The sequence below is a fragment of the Phyllobates terribilis genome, unplaced genomic scaffold (assembly GCF_046119375.1).
Source record: "Phyllobates terribilis strain yellow unplaced genomic scaffold, ASM4611937v1 Scaffold_3__8_contigs__length_932513732, whole genome shotgun sequence".
In the NCBI taxonomy this organism is placed as follows: Eukaryota; Metazoa; Chordata; class Amphibia; order Anura; family Dendrobatidae; genus Phyllobates; species Phyllobates terribilis.
In genome coordinates this window covers 59,765,174-59,788,609 of record NW_027362763.1, presented here as the reverse complement: position 1 = coordinate 59,788,609, position 23,436 = coordinate 59,765,174, and the positions used below count along the sequence as shown (strand labels likewise).

The following is a 23,436-nucleotide window of genomic DNA, read 5'->3' as shown; positions in this document are numbered from 1 at the left end:
GTTACAGTCGGGGAGTTGTGGATGGTGTTACTCTCTGTCTGGCTGTGATATGTTACAGTCGGGGAGTTGTGGATGGTGTTACTCTCTGTCAGGCTGTGATGTGTTACAGTCGGGGAGTTGTGGATGGTGTTACTCTCTGTCTGGCTGTGATGTGTTACAGTCGGGGAGTTGTGGATGGTGTTACTCTCTGTCTGGCTGTGATGTGATCCTCCTCCCGCCTCCTCTGTGTCTCACTCCTTATAAACACACCCTGTTTGTGATCTGTTTCTGGCTGAACATCCAGCCTCGCTGCTTAGCCCAATCTGACAGCCCCAGGAGGCTCAGCCCGGACTCTGGTGGTACTACAGGAAGGTACTGTACCCATCTCTCACTCTGTCGATGCCATTGTTAACCCTGACATCTTATTGTTATTCTCCTCCATTTCCCTCACATTTCAGTTCCATCTAAACAGGGCAGCATCTGCTCCAAGACACTTGTTGTCTTCATGTCACCCGCTTCAGTATTGTATGTTTGTTGCAGAGTATGCACACTGCTGCTGCAGAACATCTTTAGTCATTGCTTTAATAATCGGTTTAGAGCAGCACATATATCATTTTAAGATGTTCTGGGGCAGCTGTGGTCCAGACATTCCAATGTGACTTTAAACAATGTTTTTAATGACATTTTCTCCATTGCTATGTTGTTTTGAGGGAATTTCAATCAAAACTGAAGGTGTATTTTTTTACACAAAACTGTATAGCTAGTCTATATCTAGATATGGGGGTCCTCGGTGGCTGTGATTTTAGGAGGTCTTTCGGGGTTTTCGATCCAACTGTCCACTTTACCTGCTGCCAGAGAGTGGGTAAACTTGTCAATGTCCTTCTTATTTCCTGCACAGTCCTTAAGACATTGCTGAACTGGTAATTGGGTATATGGACGAAATGGGGGAAGGCTGCGGACCCCATGTCGGCACCCCTTCTGAGATGAGATGGATGGCTTATATTCTATCAGTCACAACTAAATTCCTTTCTTTGAGGAACATTAAATCTAAAGTCTGTATAGTCTTTGATATCTTGCAAGCTATTGTTCCCTTTTATCATCCATTTTAGTCTGAGGTAGAGGCTATTTGTAGTGTTTTTCAATGGCACGAGTCCCTGCCCCCATGATCATTACTTTATCTCACATCTTTCCAGAACTGAGACCCTCCAGAGACATTCATATACAGAGGGCTGGGAGTCAGTATCAGATCATCTGATAATACAAGGTTTACATGGTGTCAGCCAGAAGATAGAAAGTCTTAAGAATTAACGTAGGTCTGTCTTGTATCTGGGCTTCCACTCGTTACATTGTATTCCTATAGTCCTATGGGGAGTCAATTATGCTCTGTCAATTCCTTAAAGGGGTAATCACGAAATATCCAACACAGCTATATAATCATACCTTCCAACATTATAATCTCATCATGAGATATGTTAAGCTCGCAGACCCCTGAATCTCTAAAAAAGGGGGGGGGGGTGCAGGATATTTTTTGACAGTTTGGGGAAATATCTGGGCAGAATTCTGAAATACTTAAACTATCCTAAAATTTAGGCTTCAAATGACAGGAGGAGTTGTCACTCTTCTAACTTACCTCTACACCTGCCTTGTGACTGAATAATGGACGTCCCACTACATATGCCGTTCAGGAACACGGGAAAGCTGGGGCCCGCAATGGTGACTTTATTTGTTAACACCTAACCTTCCTAGCAACAAATCTAAAGAATATATTTTAGGCAGGTGATAGGATTTCCTAGTAGAGGTTGGTTCAAGACATTTGGAAAATCATTTTAGCAATTTGATAGCAGAGGTTGAGATGCTTCACACAGATATAATCACATTTGTATTTCCCTTAATAGATTATGTTATACAGTACTTTATATGTATAATACGGTATTATACAGATTACAGTACAGACCAAAAGTTTGGACACACCTTCTCATTTAAAGATTTTTCTGTATTTTCATGACTATAAAAATTGTACATTCACACTGAAGGCATCAAAACTATGAATTAACACATGTGGAATTATATACTTAACAAAAAAGTGTGAAACAACTGAAAATATGTCTTATATTCTAGGTTCTTCAAAGTAGCCACCTTTTGCTTTGATGACTGCTTTGCACACTCTTGGCATTCTCTTGATGAGCTTCAAGAGGTAGTCACCGGAAATGGTTTTCACTTCACAGGTGTGCCCTGTCAGGTTTAATAAGTGGGATTTCTTGCCTTATAAATGGGGTTGGGACCATCAGTTGTGTTGTGTAGAAGTCTGGTGGATACACAGCTGATAGTCCTACTGAATAGACTGTTAGAATTTGTATTATGGAAAGAAAAAAGCAGCTAAGTAAAGAAAAACGAGTGGCCAACATTACTTTAAGAAATGAAGGTCAGTCAGTCCGAAAAATTGGGAAAACTTTGAAAGTGTCCCCAAGTTGCAGTTGCAAAAACCATCAAGCGCTACAAAGAAACTGGCTCACATGATGACCGGCCCAGGAAAGGAAGACCAAGAGTCACCTCTGCTTCTGAGGATAAGTTTATCCGAGTCACCAGCCTCAGAAATCGCAGGTTAACAGCAGCTCAGATTAGAGGAGACTTTGTGCAGCAGGCCTTCATGGTAAAATAGCTGCTAGGAAACCACTGCTAAGGACAGGCAACAAGCAGAAGAGACTTGTTTGGGCTAAAGAACACAAGGAATGGACATTAGACCAGTGGAAATCTGTGCTTTGGTCTGATGAGTCCAAATTTGAGATCTTTGGTTCCAACCACCGTGTCTTTGTGCGGTGCAGAAAAGGTGAACGGATGGACTCTACATGCCTGGTTCCCACCGTGAAGCATGGAGGAGGAGGTGTGATGGTGTGGGGGTGCTTTGCTGGTGACACTGTTGGGGATTTATTCAAAATTGAAGGCATACTGAACCAGCATGGCTACCACAGCATCTTGCAGCGGCATGCTATTCCATCCGGTTTGCGTTTAGTTGGACCATCATTTATTTTTCAACAGGACAATGACCCCAAAAACACCTCCAGGCTGTGTAAGGGCTATTTGACCAAGAAGGAGAGTGATGGGGTGCTACGCCAGATGACCTGGCCTCCACAGTCACCAGACCTGAACCCAATCGAGATGGTTTGGGGTGAGCTGGACTGCAGAGTGAAGGCAAAAGGGCCAACAAGTGCTAAGCATCTCTGGGAACTCCTTCAAGATTGTTGGAAGACCATTTCCGGTGACTACCTCTTGAAGCTCATCGAGAGAATGCCAAGAGTGTGCAAAGCAGTCATCAAAGCAAAAGGTGGCTACTTTGAAGAACCTAGAATATAAGACATATTTTCAGTTGTTTCACACTTTTTTGTTAAGTATATAATTCCACATGTGTTAATTCATAGTTTTGATGCCTTCAGTGTGAATGTACAATTTTCATAGTCATGAAAATACAGAAAAATCTTTAAATGAGAAGGTGTGTCCAAACTTTTGGTCTGTACTGTAATCTGTATAATACCGTATTATACATATAAAGTACTGTATAACATAATCTATTAAGGGAAATACAAATGTGATTATATCTGTGTGAAGCATCTCAACCTCTGCTATCAAATTGCTAAAATGATTTTCCAAATGTCTTGAACCAACCTCTACTAGGAAATCCTATCACCTGCCTAAAATATATTCTTTAGATTTGTTCCTAGGAAGGTTAGGTGTTAACAAATAAAGTCACCATTGCAGGCCCCAGCTTTCCCGTGCTCCTGAACGGCATATGTAGTGGGACGTCCATTATTCAGTCAAAAGGCAGGTGTAGAGGTCAGTTAGAAGAGTGACAACTCCTCCTGTCATTTGAAGCCTAAATTCTAGGATAGTTTTAAGTATTTCAGAATTCTGCCCAGATATTTCCCCAAACTGTCCAAAAATATCCTGCACCCTCCCTTCCTTTTTTTAGAGATTCAGGGGTCTGCGAGCTTAACCTATCCCATGATGAGATTATAATGTTGGAAGGTATGATTATATAGCTGTGTTGGATATTTCGTGATTACCCCTTTAAGGACTTGACAGAGCATAATTGACTCCCCATAGGACTATAGGAATACAATGTAACGAGTGGAAGCCCAGATACAAGACAGACCTACGTTAATTCTTAAGACTTTTTATCTTCTGGCTGACACCATGTAAACCTTGTATTATAAGATGATCTGATACTGACTCCCAGCCCTCTGTATATGAATGTCTCTGGAGGGTCTCAGTTCTGGAAAGATGTGAGATAAAGTAATGATCATGGGGGCAGGGACTTGTGCCATTGAAAAACATCCTCAGATGTAACCAACATATAAAGTTGAGTTACTGTATACATACATTACATTATTTATCCTGTATTAGGCTATGTTCACACTAGGCGTTTTATTCAGCGTTTTTTTTTTTTTTCTGCAGCAAAACCTGGTCTCTTGACAGTAAACTTTGGCAGATTTTGCTTGTTTTCTTGTCCATTTGTCTCTTCATGCATACTGATAAAGTTTAGTCGCAAAAAAAAAATGACCTATTCAACTTCATGAGGTTTTGGCACAAAAAAAAACCGCTGCAAAACCTGATACCTGCGTTTTACGTAGCGTTTTTTTTTCAGCATTTTTTCACCACCCATTACTTTCAATATAAGAAAAACGCTGAAAAAATGCATAAAAAACGCTGAAAGAAGTGACATGCTCTATTATGCAAAAAAACATGCAAAGCACAAAAAAAAACAATGTGTGTGCACGAGATTTCTGGAATCTCATAGACTTTGCTGGTACTGTAAAACGCAGCTGAAAATTTGCAAGAAAAAACGCATAAAAAAAGCTGAAAAAACGCCTAGCGTGAGCATATCCCTATACTCCAGAGCTGCACTCACTATTCTGCTGGTGCAGTCACTGTGTACATTACATTACTGATCCTGTACTGATCCTGAGTTACATCCTGTATTATACTCCAGAGCTGCACTCACTATTCTGCTGGTGCAGTCACTGTGTACATACATTACATTACTGATCCTGTACTGATCCTGAGTTACATCCTGTATTATACTCCAGAGCTGCACTCACTATTCTGCTGCTGCAGTCACTGTGTACATACATTACATTACTGATCCTGAGTTACATCCTGTATTATACTCCAGAGCTGCACTCACTATTCTGCTGGTGCAGTCACTGTGTACATACATTACATTACTGATCCTGAGTTACCTCCTGTATTATAATCCTGAGCTGCACTCACTATTCTGCTGGTGCAGTCACTGTGTACATACATTACATTACTGATCCTGAGTTACATCCTGTATTATACTCCAGAGCTGCACTCACTATTCTGCTGGTGCAGTCACTGTGTACATACATTACAATACTGACCCTGTACTGATCCTGAGTTACATCCTGTATTATACTCCAGAGCTGCACTCACTATTCTGCTGCTGTAGTCACTATGTACATACATTACATTACTGATCCTGAGTTACATCCTGTATTATACCCCAGAGCTTCACTCACTATTCTGCTGGTGCAGTCACTGTGTACATACATTACATTACTGATCCTGTACTGATCCTGACTTACATCCTGTATTATACCCCAGAGCTACACTCACTATTCTGCTGGTGCAGTCACTGTGTACATACATTACATTATTGATCCTGTACTGATCCTGAGTTACATCCTGTATTATACTCCAGAGCTGCACTCACTGTTCTGCTGGTGCAGTCACTGTGTACATACATTACATTACTGATCCTGTACTGATCCTGAGTTACATCCTGTATTATACTCCAGAGCTGCACTCACTGTTCTGCTGGTGCAGTCACTGTGTACATACATTGCATTACTGATCCTGTACTGATCCTGAGTTACATCCTGTATTATACTCCAGAGCTGCACTCACTGTTCTGCTGGTGCAGTCACTGTGCACATACATTACATTACTGATCCTGAGTTACATCCTGCATTATACTCCAGAGCTGCACTCACTATTCTGCTGGTGGAGTCACTGTGTACATACATTACATTACTGATCCTGTACTGATCCTGAGTTACATCCTGTATTATACCCCAGAGCTACACTCACTATTCTGCTGGTGCAGTCACTGTGTACATACATTACATTATTGATCCTGTACTGATCCTGAGTTACATCCTGTATTATACTCCAGAGCTGCACTCACTGTTCTGCTGGTGCAGTCACTGTGTACATACATTACATTACTGATCCTGAGTTACATCCTGTATTATAATCCAGAGCTGCACTCACTGTTCTGCTGACGCAGTCACTGTGTACATTGCATTACTGATCCTGTACTGATCCTGAGTTACATCCTGTATTATACTCCAGAGCTGCACTCACTATTCTGCTGGTGCAGTCACTGTGTACATACATTACATTACTGATCCTGAGTTACATCCTGTATTATACTCCAGAGCTGCACTCACTATTCTGCTGGTGCAGTCACTGTGTACATACATTACATTACTATTCCTATACTGATCCTGAGTTACATCTTGTATTATACTGCAGAGCTGCACTCACTATTCTTCTGGTGCAGTCACTGTGTACATACATTACATTACTGATCCATCCTGTACTGATCCTGAGTTACATCCTGTATTATACTCCAGAGCTGCACTCACTATTCTGCTGGTTCAGTCACTGTGTACATACATTACATTACTGATCCTGAGTTACATCCTGTATTATACTCCAAAGCTGCATTCACTATTCTGCTAGTGCAGTCACTGTGTACATGCATTACATTACTGATCCTGTACTGATCCTGACTTACATCCTGTATTATACTCCACAGCTGCACTCACTATTCTGCTGGTGCAGTCACTGTGCACATACATTACATTACTGATCCTGTACTGATCCTGAGTTACATCCTGTATTATACTCCAGAGCTGCACTCACTATTCTGCTAGTGCAGTCACTGTGCACATACATTACATTACTGACCCTCTACTGATCCTCAGATACATCCTGTATTATACTCCAGAGCTGCACTCACTATTCTGCTGGTGCAGTCACTGTGTACATACATTACATTACTGATCCTGTACTGATCCTGAGTTACCTCCTGTATAATACTCCAGAGCTGCACTCACTATTCTGCTGGTGCAGTCACTGTGTACATTCATTACATTACTGATCCTGAGTTACATCCTGTATTATACTCCAGAGCTGCACTCACTATTCTGCTGGTGCAGTCACTGTGTACATTCATTACATTACTGATCCTGAGTTACATCCTGTATTATACTCCAGAGCTGCACTCACTATTCTGCTGGTGCAGTCACTGTGTACATACATTACATTACTGATCCTGTACTGATCCTGAGTTCCATCCTGTATTATACTCCAGAGCTGCACTCACTATTCTGCTGGTGGAGTCACTTTGTACATACATTACATTACTGATCCTGATTTACATCCTGTATTATACTCCAGAGCTGCACTCACTATTCTGCTGGTGCAGTCACTGTGTACATACATTACATTACTGATCCTGTACTGATCCTGAGTTCCATCCTGTATTATATTCCAGAGCTGCACTCACTATTCTGCTGGTGCAGTCACTGTGTACATACATTACATCACTGATCCTGAGTTACATCCTGTATTATACTCCAGAGCTGCACTCACTATTCTGCTGGTGCAGTCACTGTGTACATACATTACATTACTGATCCTGTACTGATCCTGAGTTACATCCTGTATTATACTCCAGAGCTGCACTCACTATTCTGCTGGTGCAGTCACTGTGTACATACATTACATTACTGATCCTGAGTTACATCCTGTATTATACTCCAGAGCTGCAGTCACTATTCTGCTGGTGCAGTCACTGTGTACATACATTACATTACTGATCCTGAGTTACATCCTGTATTATACTCCAGAGCTGCACTCACTATTCTGGTAATGCACCATGTCCTTTTCTTTACAGCTTCTGAGGTTGCAATATGGCCACATTCTAGTGCTCTGCTGCTCCTGGTTTATTCCCTGTGATTTATATATAATGGCTGACACCAGAGAGAAGTGCCGATCATATATATCTTTCTACATTTTAATTACTTTACAGAAATGTTTGATGAATTTTGGACCCAGCTGAAGAATGAGATTTCCCAAAATAAGTTCTGCTCAGACACTAAACAAGCAAGTGATGCTGAGAGTTCTGCTCTGAAGCCTGCAGAATTATGAGTGCAGCTCTTGAGTATTAAACAGGCTCAGTAACTCAGCTAAGTAATATATTCACTAAGAATTAATTTTATTTGTAAACCGCTCAGTGGTGAGTGACCATGTTGAAGAGGTGCTGGGAGCTGAGGGCAGTTCATGCAGTGACTGTGCTGCACTTTGTGGTGTGCACAGACTCCTACTCCCCAGAAAATGACAGGAATTCCATCATCCTTCAAGTCTTGGAAATCAGATCCTAATACTCTGATAATATTGTCTTGTTGATGGAGCTGAGGACGGGGAGCGCTTGTCTTATATAATCCCTTATTAATACAGGCTTTACACAGAGACCACTGGACCTGAGGTTTAGGAAAGGGAGACATGAGAGGATGACCTGCAGCCAGAATGGAGACCACCTTCTCGGCCCCTTTGGTGAATGTATTCTTGGGGCTCCATTGGTGTTTATGGGACAGTCAGAAGTTGTCCGCTCTGTAGAGCCCCCACTTGTACATTTTGCACAAATAATCCCCCCATAGTACTAAGATGTTGCCATATACTGCAATGCGTTAAACAATACTTTCCTACAGTGAATAACACATAATGTAAAATAATGCTTCCATACAATGCCCATATAATACATGATACTCATACTCATCTATATTTCCCACAGTATATGCAATTCTAGGCAAAACTAATACTCTCATACAGTACCCACATGATACTGCGATACAATGCACAAATAATACTACAAATAATATCTAATATCATGCAGAAACAATACTACCATACACTACTAACAAACAATGCAACACAAAGATAACACCCAATTATAGTACTAATATAATATATAAAACTATGCACAAGTAATACACCTATACAGCACCCACATAATTGGACTATAGAATAAACAAATAATACTAATACCTATATGGTACACACGTAGTAGTACCATAAAATAACCAAATATACTTATATAGTATCATACAATAAACTATTAATACTCTCTCACAGTACCACAGAATACTGTCATAAAGTGCCCAAGTAATGCTCATACACAGTGCCGATATAATAGTACCGTACACTAAATAATAGTCCTATATAGTACTGATATAATACTGTCATAAAGTGCATAATTAATGTTCCTATACAATACACTCATATTAGTACAATGTAAAGAAATAATACTCTTATACAGTGCCCACAGAATACTACCATATAATAAACTATTAATACTCTGTTACAGTCCCACATAATACTGTCATATAGTGCACAAATCATGCTCCTACATAATAGTACAATATAAAGAAATAATACTCCTATACAATATTCACATAATAGTAGCATACAATAATGAAATACTAATGCTACACTGTACCCATATAACAGTACCATACAATAAACAAATAATGCTTCTTTAAAGTACCCACATAATACTGCCTCAGAGTCTCAAATAATATTCCTATACATTATCCTCATGATACTGCAATACAATGCGCAAATAGTATTCCCCTCCAGTAATGTCATAAATATTATGCACAAATAATTTTCTTACAGTACCCACATGATACTGTAATAAAATATATAAATAATACTCCCATACAGTACCTACAAAATTATACTCCCATACAGTGCCCACAAAATAATATTCCCATACAGTGCCCACAAAACTATACTCTAATACAGTGCCCACAAAATAATACTCCAATACAATGCCCACAAAATAATATTCCCATACAGAGCCCACAAAATTATACTTCCATACAGTGCTCACAAAATAATATCCCCATACAGTGCCCACAAAACTATACTCCCATACAGTGCACGCAAAACTATACTCCCATACAGTGCCCACAAAATAATATTCCCATACTGTACCCACAAAATTATACTCCCATACAGTGCTCACAAAATTATACTCCCATACAGTACCCACAAAATAATATTCCCATACAGTGCCCATAACATAATATTCCCATAGAGTGCCCACAAAATTATACTCCCATACAGTGCCCACAAAATAATACTCCCATACAATGCCCACAAAATACTCCCATATAGTGCCCACAAAATAATATTCCCATACAGTGCCCACAAAATTATACTCCCATACAGTGCCCACAAAATAATACTCCCATACAGTGCCCACAAAATTATACTCCAATACAGTCCCCACAAAATAATATTCCCATACATGGTTAATTTAATTTGCTGGTTAACAGCAAATTAAATTGTAGTGCCCAGTGTCAGGCAGCAGCTGCGAAGGCAAATAGAGTCATGGCATGCATCAGAAGAGGAATAGGGGCATATGATGAGAACATTGTTCTTCCTCTGTATAAAGCGCTGGTAAGGCCTCACTTAGAATATTGTGCACAGTTCTGGGCTCCGGTGCTCAGGAAAGACATATTGGAGCTAGAGAGGGTACAAAGGAGGGCGACTAAGGTAATAAAGGGAATAGAGGGACTAGAATACCCAGAGAGGTTGTCAAAATTTGGCCTATTTACGTTGGAAAAGAGAAGGCTTAGGGGAGACCTCATAAACATGTATAAATACATCAGGGGGCAGTACAGAGATCTCTCCCATGACCTGTTTATACCAAGGATGGGGACAAAGACGAGGGGGTACACTATGCGTCTGGAGGAAAGGAGGTTCCTGCACCAGCATAGAAGGGGATTCTTTACGGTCAGAGCCGTGAGACTCTGGAACTCTCTGGGAGAGGAAGTGGTGATGTCCAACTCACTTAATGAGTTCAAGAGAGGCCTGGACGCCTTTCTTGAGAACAATAAAATTACATTTTATGCTTAGTGATAGTTAATTAATCCAGGGATTTAATCTGACTGCCAGATTGGAGTCGAGAAGTGAATTTTTCCTCAATGATGTAAATTGGCCTATACAGCATGTTTTTTTTTGCCTTCCCCTGGATCAACGATGCGGAATAGCTGCAGTGCACAAAAAATAGGCTGAACTGGATGGATGCTTGTCTTTTTTCGGCCTTATAAACTATGTAACTATGTAAGTGCCCACAAAATAATACTCCCATACAGTGCCCACAAAATAATATTCCCATACAGTACCTACAAAATTATACTCCCACAGTGCCCACAAAATAATACTCCAATACAATGCCCACAAAATATTCCCATACAGTGCCCACAAAATTATACTCTAATACAGTGCTCACAAAATTATACTCCCATACAGGGCCCACAAAATTATACTCCTATACAGTGCCCACAAAATTATACTCCCATACAGTGCCCACAAAATTATACTTCCATACAGTGCTCACAAAAAAATACTCCCATACAATGCTCACAAAATTATACTCCTATACAGTGCCCACAAAATTATACTCCCATACAGTGCCCACAAAACTATACTCCCATACAGTGCCCACAAAATTATACTCCCATACAGTACCCACAAAATTATACTCCCATAGAGTGCACACAAAAGAATACTCCCATACAGTGCCCACAAAATAATATTCCCATACAGTACCTACAAAATTATACTTCCACACAGTGCCAACAAAATAATACTCCAATACAATGGCCACAAAATACTCCCATACAGTGCCCACAAAATTATACTTTAATACAGTGCCCACAAAATAATGTTCCCATACAGTACCCACAAAAGTATACTCCCATATTCTGCTCACAAAATTATACTCCCATACAGGACCCACAAAATTATACTCCTATACAGTGCCCACAAAATTATACTCCCATACAGTGCTCACAAAATTATACTCCCATACAGTACCCACAAAATTATACTCCCATACAGTGCCCACAAAATTATACTCCAATGCAGTCCCCACAAAATAATATTCCCATACAGTGCCCACAAAATAATACTCCCATACAGTGCCCACAAAATAATATTCCCTTACAGTACCTACAAAATTACACTCCCATACAGTGCCCACAAAATAATACTCCAATACAATGCCCACAAAATACTCCCATACAGTGCCCACAAAATTATACTCTAATACAGTGCTCACAAAATAATATTCCCATACAGTACCCACAAAATTATACTCCCATACAGTGCTCACAAAATTATACTCCTATACAGTGCCCACAAAATTATACTCCCATACAGTACCCACAAAATTATACTCCCATAGAGTGCACACAAAATAATACTCCCATACAGTACCCACAAAATTATACTCCCATAGAGTGCACACAAAATAATACTCCCATACAGTGCCCACAAAATAATATTCCCATGCGGTGGCCAAAAAATTATACTCCCACACAGTGCCCACAAAATAATACCCCCATACAGTGCCCTAAAATACTACCATATAATGCACAAATATTACTATTATTGATCACCCACATCATTCTGCTATGCAGTGCACAAATACCCCCGTACCAGCATATAGTGAGACCATCGTGCGTCCTCTGTTTCTGCAGTGCCGATGGCTTTTTGCTCAGTTTCCTATTTCCTAGATGGTTTGTCTGGGACTAAAATATTGATGAATACATTTTTTTGATGGTAAGTAGTGTTGAGCGAGCATGCTCGACACTGCTCGGTACTCGCCTAGCATCTCACTACTCGGGATGTTCGGCGAGCACCGAGCATTTCCGGGTTACTCGGGCGGGAGCTCGGGTCTCCACTCTGCACGTTTGGCGCTCTTTACAGAGCCAATGAACATGCAGGGATTGCCAGCCAGTCACTGTAATGCCGCAGCCATGTTGGTTGTGGGCATTACAGTGATTGGCCTGGCCGCACAGCGTCACCTCGAGTATTTAAAACCGGGCGCCGCCATCTTGGACACAGTCGCTCCGGATCAGACAGTGTAGGGAGAGTGCCGCAGAGCTAGGGAGAGATTTATACTGCGGAATAGTTAGTGTAGGGTCTCTAAAGCCTGCCAAATCAAACAAACAGTCCTTCTCCGGACTAATATCCATCCCAGGTATATCAGGCAGGCAGGCTGTATAGGAGACGCAGTGGTTATACCAACAAATGCTGCATTACAGTCCTGTGTGCTCCTGCTGGTCAAATTTCTAGACTTATCCCCTCGGTCTCAGGGGCCAGGAAAAATCCTTTTTTTTTTTCATCTAAATCCTGTTTTGTTTTGTTTTCCTCAGTCAGACTGTACAAATACCCGTCTTATTAACCTTTTGGTATCCCCCCCCCCCCCAAAAAAAATATATTGAGTGTGTCTGTGACTGTTCAGACACAAATATATCTATTTTAACAAGTCTGGTATACACCAGGAAATTATAACTGTGGTTTTGCAGTTCCATGGTTCAAATCGCTGTATTATCCACTTTTTTGTGTTTTTTGCATAAAAAAAAACATTTTCAGTGTCTCGCTGACTGTTCAGACACAAATATATCTATTTAAAAGAGTCGGGTGTAGGCCAGAGAAATAGAACTGTGGTTCTCCTCTTCCACGGTTCAAATCTCCTTTTTATTACCCTTTTTCCATTGATAGTGCGAGTGTAAACTATTTTACTTTATTTACAATGGGCAAGGGACGTGGAACTGGACGTTCTGGTGATGGTGCGTGCAGAGGACGGGGCCGTGGCCAAGGTGAAAATGTGCCACAACCAACAGCCACATCTTCTCGCACCCAGTTCTTGACCGAATTACTAGGGAAGCACACAACAACACCACTATTGCGAACTGATCAGTGTGAACAGGTTATTAATTGGATAGCAGATAATACTTCCAGTCACCTGGGCACCACCACCTCCGGTCTGTCTTCCACACGGTAAAGTCTTAGTAGCCATGAGTCTCGACCGCATACTCCTCCTCACCCTGATGCTCCTTCCTCCTACCATGCCGAGTGTCGTCAGACAGCAAGTGATCCCACAGTTGGACACTCTGAAGAGCTGTTCACTGGTCCATTTCCATATTTGTGCCCCTCGCCTGCTCCGCTTGAAGTGGTGGAAGAGGAGATCCCATGTAGCTATGCCCAAATATTTGAACAGCCACGGCCACAGGAAGGCGACGCTTGCAATTTGTCACAAGAGGTGGACGATGACGAGACACAATTGCCACGAAGTGAGGAGGAGGACCGTGGTGCGGAAGTGGAAGAGGAGGAGGTGGTGGATGATCTAGTAACTGACCCAACGTGGCAGGAGGACACGCAGTGCGAGGCCAGCAGCACACAGGGGGAGGGAGGCAGAGTACCCCAACAGGCAGGAAGAAGCAGTGTGGTGGCCGCACACAGAAGGCGGGCAACCATTCCCCGTAACACCAAAACGAGGGACGTTCCCAGTACAACCGGTAGGTCTTCCAGAGTCTGGAATTTTTTTAAAGACTCTACTGATAACCCCAAAAAGGCCATTTGTACCACCTGCCAGGCCAGCATCAGCAGGGGTGACAAAACTACAAGCCTGACCACCACCAGCATGATCAGGCACATGGCAGCAAAGCACCCGACTTTGTGGGGCGAACCCCAGGGTCCAGGACCAGTGTCAGCGGGTGTCACCACTGCTTCTTCCACTGTTGTGCGTGTAAGAGAACCCCTTGTTGTGCGTGCAAGGCAATCCCCTGTCCATACTGCATGCAAAGATGCCCCCTCCTCTCAGTCTTCACTTGTTATGGCAGTTTCTCAAGAAACAGCATCAACGTCCACGTTCATGTCCCACCGCAAAGTTCAATTGTCCATATCCCAGAGCTTTGAACGAAAGCGCAAATTCGCATCCAACGCCCCACAGGCCACAGTCCTAAATTCGCACATTTCACGACTGCTTGCTTTGAAAATGTTGCCTTTTAGGCTGGTGGAGACGGAATCCTTCCGCAACCTTATGGCGGTGGCCGTCCCTCGGTACTCAGTCCCCAGCCGACACAATTTTGCCCGGTGTGCCATCCCCGCACTACACAAGCACGTGTCCCAAAACATCTGCCGTGCCCTCAACAACGCAGTTACTGGGAGAGTCCACCTGACAACGGACACGTGGACAAGTGCTTGTGGCCAGGGACGGTACATCTCCCTGACGGCACATTGGGTAAACATAGTGGAAGCAGCCAGGACCCAGTCGGACCTTGGGACGGAACACATCCTCCCCACACCGAGGATTGCGGGCCCTATGTCAGTCAGACTTGCCCCCACAGTGTACAGCTCCTGCGCATCATCCTCCCCATGTTCAGGCTCCATCTCAGATATCACCACATCAGTTACAAGCTGGAAGCACTGCAGTACGGCCTCAGCCAAGCGGCAACAGGCTGTGCTGAAACTCATAAGCTTAGGTGAGAAACCTCACACTGCTTGGGAGTTGTGGACAGCTGTTAAAGAGCAGGCAGATCTGTTGCTTAGACCACTGAACCTACATCCAGGCATGGTCGTGTGTGATAATGGCCGTAACCTGGTGGCGGCTCTGAGGCGAGGCGAGATCACACACGTACCATGCCTGGCTCATGTGCTTAACCTCGTGGTTCAGCGGTTTCTTAAATCATACCCCGAGTTGCCAGATCTGCTCGTCAAAGTACGCCACCTGTCAGCTCATTTTTGGAAGTCGGCTACAGCTTCCGCCACCCTTGCTGTGTTGCAGCAGCATTTGCAGCTTCCGGCTCACCGACTGGTGTGTGATGTCCCCACACGTTGGAACTCTACCCTCCACATGTTGCAAAGGATTTGTGAGCAGAAGAGAGCAGATGTGGAGTACCAGCTGCAACAAGGCCGTCGATATTCAGGTCAGACTCCACACATAAGATCTCAGGAGTGGACCTGGATGTCTGACATATGTACCATCCTGACAAACTCTGAGGAGTCCACCAAGATGGTGAGTGGCGATGACGCCATCATTAGCTTCAGCATCCCACTTGTCTGTCTTTTGCAACGCTCTCTGCAGAGAATTAAAGAGGAGGCAGTGCAGCCAGAGTATGATGAGATGGATCAAGAAGCCTTAGCAGGCGATTACACACAGCCCAGCCTCATCTCATCCCAACATGCATTGGGGGACAATGAGGGAGAGGAGGAGGAGGAGGAGGAAGAACAGGAGCTGGTATCATGCGCTGTAGACTATAGTACCTGTACAACTGTCATACCGTCGGTTCAGCGTGGGTGCCCTGAGGACAGGGGGGAGGAGGAGGAGAGAATAGTCAGTCGTCACCTAGGTGAGGACACGGAAGTCTTGCCCGTTACCAGTCTGGCACGCATGGCTGACTTTATGTTACGCTGCCTTAACCGTGACCCTCACGTTGTCAAAATGATGGGTGACAATCATTACTAGTTGGTGACACTTTTAGACCCACGCTACAAGGAGAACTTTCACTCTCTTATTCCTGAGGTGGAGAGGTCTACAAAAATGGGGCAGTACCAGAAGGCCCTTGCTGCAGAACTGTTAAAAAAATTCCCATCTGAACACGCTAGCGGCGGAGGTCACAGTTCGCTGCCCAACCAAGGCGTACAGGCGAGAGAGATGCAACTCCAATCCAGCAGAGGCAGGGGAACACTGTCAACGTTCTGGGACAGTTTTCTGAGACCCGCCCAGCTTACAGGCCCTGAGGTGCGGGGTACTCTCACAAGGAGTGGAAAGTTTCAAAAGATGGTGAGGGAGTACCTTGCCGACCGTACCAGCGTCCTCCGTTATTCTGCTGTGCCTTTTAATTATTGGGTATCCAAGCTGGACACTTGGAATGAACTCGCTCTGTACGCCTTGGAGGTCCTGGCCTGCCCTGCCGCTAGCGTGTTATCGGAGCATGTTTTTAGTGCCGCTGGGGGAATTATAACTGATAAGCGCACTCGCCTGTCAACTGACAATGCTCACAAGCTGACCCTTATCAAAATGAACAAGGGCTGGATTGGGCCAGACTTCTCATCACCACCAAATGACAGCAGAGTAACAAAGTCAAATCCACTGTGTTGTTTCGGGAGGTGTATTACCATGCACTGCTTCACACCCACACATGGGTATACGCTTCCTCATTTCGGCTGTTTTTTGCTCTTCTCCTTATCCTCAGCCTCCACCATCACTATACCACCATGGTGACCGTGGTCCGTGTTGCCAGCATTGCAAGTTCCTCCGTACTAATTTTTGGCAGCTTTTGCTTGGAAGGCATAGGCAAGGATTATGGGGGACCCACTCCCCAATAATGGAAATAATGTTTTTAATATGCTGTACTGCATGGCTCTTGTAAGGGGCATTAAAATCGTCTTGTTAAGCTACTGTGACCTCCACGTCTCTTCCACGGGGCATTGTTATTGTCTTTTTATTCCACTGCGACCTCCACCACTCTTCCAAGGGGCATTAAAACCGTCTTGTTAAGCTACTGTGACCTCCACGTCTCTTCCAAGGGGCATTAAAACCGTCTTGTTAAGCTACTGTGACCTCCACATCCCTTCCAAGGGGCATTAAAACCGTCTTGTTAAGCTACTGCGACCTCCACCACTCTTCCAAGGGGCATTGATATTGTCTTTTTATTCCACTGCAACCTCCACCACTCTTTCAAGGGGCATTAAAACCATCTTGTTAAGCTACTGCGACCTCCACCACTCTTCCAAGGTGCATTAAAACCATCTTGTTAAGCTACTGCGACCTCCACCACTCTTCCAAGGGGCATTGATATTGTCTTTTTATTCCACTGCGACCTCCACGTCTCTTCCAAGGGGCATTAAAACCGTCTTGTTAAGCTACTGTGACCTCCACCACTCTTCCAAGTGGCATTGATACTGTCTTTTTATTCCACTGCGACCTCCACCACTCTTCCAAGGGGCATTAAAACCGTCTTGTTAAGCTACTGTGACCTCCACGTCTCTTCCAAGGGGCATTAAAACCGTCTTGTTAAGCTACTGTGACCTCCACATCCCTTCCAAGGGGCATTAAAACCGTCTTGTTAAGCTACTGCGACCTCCACCACTCTTCCAAGGGGCATTGATATTGTCTTTTTATTCCACTGCAACCTCCACCACTCTTTCAAGGGGCATTAAAACCATCTTGTTAAGCTACTGCGACCTCCACCACTCTTCCAAGTGGCATTGATACTGTCTTTTTATTCCACTGCGACCTCCACCACTCTTCCAAGTGGCATTGATACTGTCTTTTTATTCCACTGCGACCTCCACCACTCTTCCAAAGGTCATTAAAACCGTCTTGTTAAGCTACTGCGACCTCCACCACTCTTCCAATTGGCATTGATACTGTCTTTTTATTCCACTGCGACCTCCACCACTCTTCCAAGGGTCATTAAAACCGTCTTGTTAAGCTACTGTGACCTCCACCACTCTTCCAAGGGGCATTAAAACCGTCTTGTTAAGCTACTGCGACGTCCACCACTCTTCCAAGGGGCATTGATATTGTCTTTTTATTCCACTGTGACCTCCACGTCTCTTCCAAGGGGCATTAAAACCGTCTTGTTAAGCTACTGTGAACTCTACGTCTTTTCCAAGGAGCATTAAAACCATCTTGTTAAGCTACTGTGACCTGCACGTCTCTTCCAAGGGGCATTAAAACCGTCTTGTTAAGCTACTGTGACCTCCACGTCTCTTCCAAAAGGCATTAAAACCGTCTTGTTAAGCTACTGTGAGCTCCACGTCTCTTCCAAGGGGCATTAAAACCGTCTTCTTAAGCTACTGCGACCTCCATCACTCTTCCAAGGGGCATTGATATTGTCTTTTTATTCCACTGCGACCTCCACCACTCTTCCAAGGAGCATTAAAATCATCTTGTTAAGCTACTGCGACCTCCACTACTCTTCCAAGGGGCATTGATATTGTCTTTTTATTCCACTGTGACCTCCACGTCTCTTCCAAGGGTCATTAAAACCATCTTGTTAAGCTACTGTGACCTCCACGTCTCTTCCAAGGGACATTAAAACCGTCTTGTTAAGCTACTGTGACCTCCACGTCTCTTCCAAGGGGCATTAAAACCTTCTTGTTAAGCTACTGTGACCTCCATGTCTCTTCCAAGGGGCATTAAAACCGTCTTGTTAAGCTACTGCGACCTCCACCACTCTGCCAAGGGGCATTAAAACCGTCCTGTTAAGCTACTGTGACCTCCACGTCTCTTCCACGGGGCATTGATATTGTCTTTTTATTCCACTGCGACCTCCACCACTCTTCCAAGGGGCATTAAAACCGTCTTGTTAAGCTACTGTGACCTCCACATCCCTTCCAAGGGGCATTAAAACCGTCTTGTTAAGCTACTGCGACCTCCACCACTCTTCCAAGGGGCATTGATATTGTCTTTTTATTCCACTGCAACCTCCACCACTCTTTCAAGGGGCATTAAAACCATCTTGTTAAGCTACTGCGACCTCCACCACTCTTCCAAGGTGCATTAAAACCATCTTGTTAAGCTACTGCGACCTCCACCACTCTTCCAAGGGGCATTGATATTGTCTTTTTATTCCACTGCGACCTCCACGTCTCTTCCAAGGGGCATTAAAACCGTCTTGTTAAGCTACTGTGACCTCCACCACTCTTCCAAGTGGCATTGATACTGTCTTTTTATTCCACTGCGACCTCCACCACTCTTCCAAGGGGCATTAAAACCGTCTTGTTAAGCTACTGTGACCTCCACGTCTCTTCCAAGGGGCATTAAAACCGTCTTGTTAAGCTACTGTGACCTCCACATCCCTTCCAAGGGGCATTAAAACCGTCTTGTTAAGCTACTGCGACCTCCACCACTCTTCCAAGGGGCATTGATATTGTCTTTTTATTCCACTGCAACCTCCACCACTCTTTCAAGGGGCATTAAAACCATCTTGTTAAGCTACTGCGACCTCCACCACTCTTCCAAGTGGCATTGATACTGTCTTTTTATTCCACTGCGACCTCCACCACTCTTCCAAAGGTCATTAAAACCGTCTTGTTAAGCTACTGCGACCTCCACCACTCTTCCAATTGGCATTGATACTGTCTTTTTATTCCACTGCGACCTCCACCACTCTTCCAAGGGTCATTAAAACCGTCTTGTTAAGCTACTGTGACCTCCACCACTCTTCCAAGGGGCATTAAAACCGTCTTGTTAAGCTACTGCGACGTCCACCACTCTTCCAAGGGGCATTGATATTGTCTTTTTATTCCACTGTGACCTCCACGTCTCTTCCAAGGGGCATTAAAACCGTCTTGTTAAGCTACTGTGAACTCTACGTCTTTTCCAAGGGGCATTAAAACCATCTTGTTAAGCTACTGTGACCTGCACGTCTCTTCCAAGGGGCATTAAAACCGTCTTGTTAAGCTACTGTGACCTCCACGTCTCTTCCAAAAGGCATTAAAACCGTCTTGTTAAGCTACTGTGAGCTCCACGTCTCTTCCAAGGGGCATTAAAACCGTCTTCTTAAGCTACTGCGACCTCCATCACTCTTCCAAGGGGCATTGATATTGTCTTTTTATTCCACTGCGACCTCCACCACTCTTCCAAGGAGCATTAAAATCATCTTGTTAAGCTACTGCGACCTCCACTACTCTTCCAAGGGGCATTGATATTGTCTTTTTATTCCACTGTGACCTCCACGTCTCTTCCAAGGGTCATTAAAACCATCTTGTTAAGCTACTGTGACCTCCACGTCTCTTCCAAGGGACATTAAAACCGTCTTGTTAAGCTACTGTGACCTCCACGTCTCTTCCAAGGGGCATTAAAACCTTCTTGTTAAGCTACTGTGACCTCCATGTCTCTTCCAAGGGGCATTAAAACCGTCTTGTTAAGCTACTGCGACCTCCACCACTCTGCCAAGGGGCATTAAAACCGTCCTGTTAAGCTACTGTGACCTCCACGTCTCTTCCACGGGGCATTAATATTGTCTTTTTATTCCACTGCGACCTCCACCACTCTTCCAAGGGGCATTAAAACCTTCTTGTTAAGCTACTGTGACCTGCACGTCTCTTCCAAGGGGCATTGATATTGTCTTTTTATTCCACTGTAACCTCCACCACTCTTCCAAGGGCCATTAAAACCGTCTTGTTAAGCTACTGTGACCTCCACATCTTTTCCAAGGGGCATTAAAATCGTCTTGTTAAGCTACTGTGACCTCCACGTCTCTTCCAATGGGCATTAAAACCGTCTTGTTAAACCACTCTGAACTCCACAGCTCTTCCAAGGGACATAGAAATGTTGTTTTTAATTACCTCTAACCTCCACGACTCTTCCAACGGGCATTGCATTTCCTCCCAATTTTAGTCAGCTTTTGCTTTTCAATGCATAGGCGAACACTAAGGGAGACCCACTACCTAATAATGGGTAGAAGGTTTTTAGTACGCTGTAATCCACGTCTGTTTCAAGGGGCATTGCAGTTCCTCATAATTTTTGGAAAGCCTTCCATTCACTGCTTAGGCCAACAGTGTACAGGAGACCCAGTTGCTATAAATGGAAAAAAACGGTTTAGTTAAGGCCCTCTGACCTCCATGTCACTTCCAAGGGGCATTGGAGTGCCTCGAAATTTTTGGTAGGCATTGCACTCACTGTATGCCCTATAACTGTGTAGCCCAACCGCTCCTTTTGGTACAGAAAGATATCCTACAAGACATGTGTGGTTGACTGGCCTAATATTGATGGAATGGTCCCTGTTCCTCCTGCTCTTTCTCCTTTGCCACCACCTCATCCATCATTCATCACCTGAAGCTTTGTTTTAACGGGAGTCATAGAACTGGGATAGTAGCAGGAAAACATCCAGCAATCCTCGGAGGAGGTAGGATATGCGCCAAAACGCTGACCACCTCAGGCCTAGCCGCTACTACATACATGCGCTTGCATTCCAAGGAACAGAAAGCTAATGAGATGGATAGCCTCATGATCATGAATAATTTACTCGTTGTGTACGAGGACGACCACTGCTGCTGTCTACCTACTGAACTTTGTGTTGAAGTCTGATTGACCCAGGACCCGCAATCCTCTATGTCTGGAGGACGTGTTGCATCCCAGTGTCCTATTCTGTCCCGGCTTCCACAATATTAACTAAGTGTGAAGGCGTCAGAGAAATGGACCTTCCCTTGCCACATTCACTTGTCCACGTGTTTGTGGTTAGGCTGTCCTTCAAATAGGGGCGGCTGGGGACCGTTTATGGTCACCCGGCCGCCCCCAGGTGGCTGGGGACCGTGTGTGGGCACCCGGCCGCGGGGCGGATGGGGACCGAGTATGGATACCAGGCCGCCGACGCAGCCATGACGTGGTGGCCAGATTCCGCCTCCACATGCCTAAAAGGCCCAATTTTAAGTGCAAGCAAGCAGTATGGTATTGCAGCCTGGGGGTGGGTGGGTGGCAGGCTGCATACTTGCGCTTGCATTGCAAGGAATGGGGGAGGTACACTGCCCTGGGACAAGGACTTGCACGGGGATAGTTGCAAGTCTGCATCTTCTGATGCGGCAAGGATCACTTCTGATGGGCACACTTTTAGGCAGTGACCTGGGTGTCAGAGATGCATCCAGGGGTCTTCCCCATGCTGTTCCCATGTCTTTTCAGCACTGTATGCTTGTGTCACACAGCACATGGCCAGATAAGATTATAAAATGTTAAAATGACATTTCCCGGTGAATGCATTTGTCACGGTTGAAAGCAATACAAAAGTGCAAAAATGCATAAAAAATGCTACTTGTGAACATAGCCCAAGGTGTGGAGGAGTATTTTTGTTTTTGGTTATTTATTTTACCTTATACACAAGTCGTTACCCAGGAAAGGAAGTTCCTTAACATATTTCACAGGAAAACCGTGTCAGTTTAGTTTTTGAAAGTTTTATTGTGAGCCTGTAAAAGTGGCTTAATACCTCTGACCACGTTGTTGACAGCAGTGACCTGGGGGTCAGAAATGCTTCCTGGGGCGATCCCCATGCTGTCCCCATGTCATTTGAGCACTGTCACTATCGTTTTGGGCACTCTTTAGGCTTTCTACAGACTGCCGGGGGTGCCGCCGCAAAAATGCTCGGGTCTCCCATAGACTAACATTGGGCTCGTTGCTCGGGTCGAGCACCCGAGTATCACGGTGAGCTCGGCCCGAGCTTCGAGCACCCTTAGTGCTCGCTCAACACTAATGGTAAGCGATCAGCTTTTTATATTTTTTAGAAAGGGTGGAGGCTTCATTTTTATAAAAGTTTAATACCTTAATTGTACTTGCTTTTCCCCTATAAAGTCTTGTAATACTCAGCGATCCTAAGCATTATACCCTGTTAGTTTCACAGTGGAGAACCCTAATGGAAAGTCCTGGGGGAGCAGAGGCCCCAGCTGCCATAGGAAAGCATCAGGCCCACTATTACATTGAGGGCTGACAGTGGGTGACAGGGGGAGCTACCTTCTTATGTCTAACACCTTACATGCTGCGATTGCTATTGGCAGTGGTATCTAAGGGGT

General features: G+C 44.1%; 1 protein-coding gene across 1 annotated transcript in view; it reads left to right on the top strand.

The window, feature by feature from the left end:
• Positions 1 to 204: 204 nt before the first annotated feature.
• The window catches only part of PAQR8 (progestin and adipoQ receptor family member 8), a 60,599-nt gene continuing 37,367 nt past the window's right edge, over positions 205 to 23,436 (top strand). Inside the window, exon 1 of the mRNA XM_073673911.1 lies at positions 205 to 351. The gene's annotated coding sequence lies outside the window, so the exon portion shown is untranslated. The remainder of the gene's footprint in view (positions 352 to 23,436) is intronic.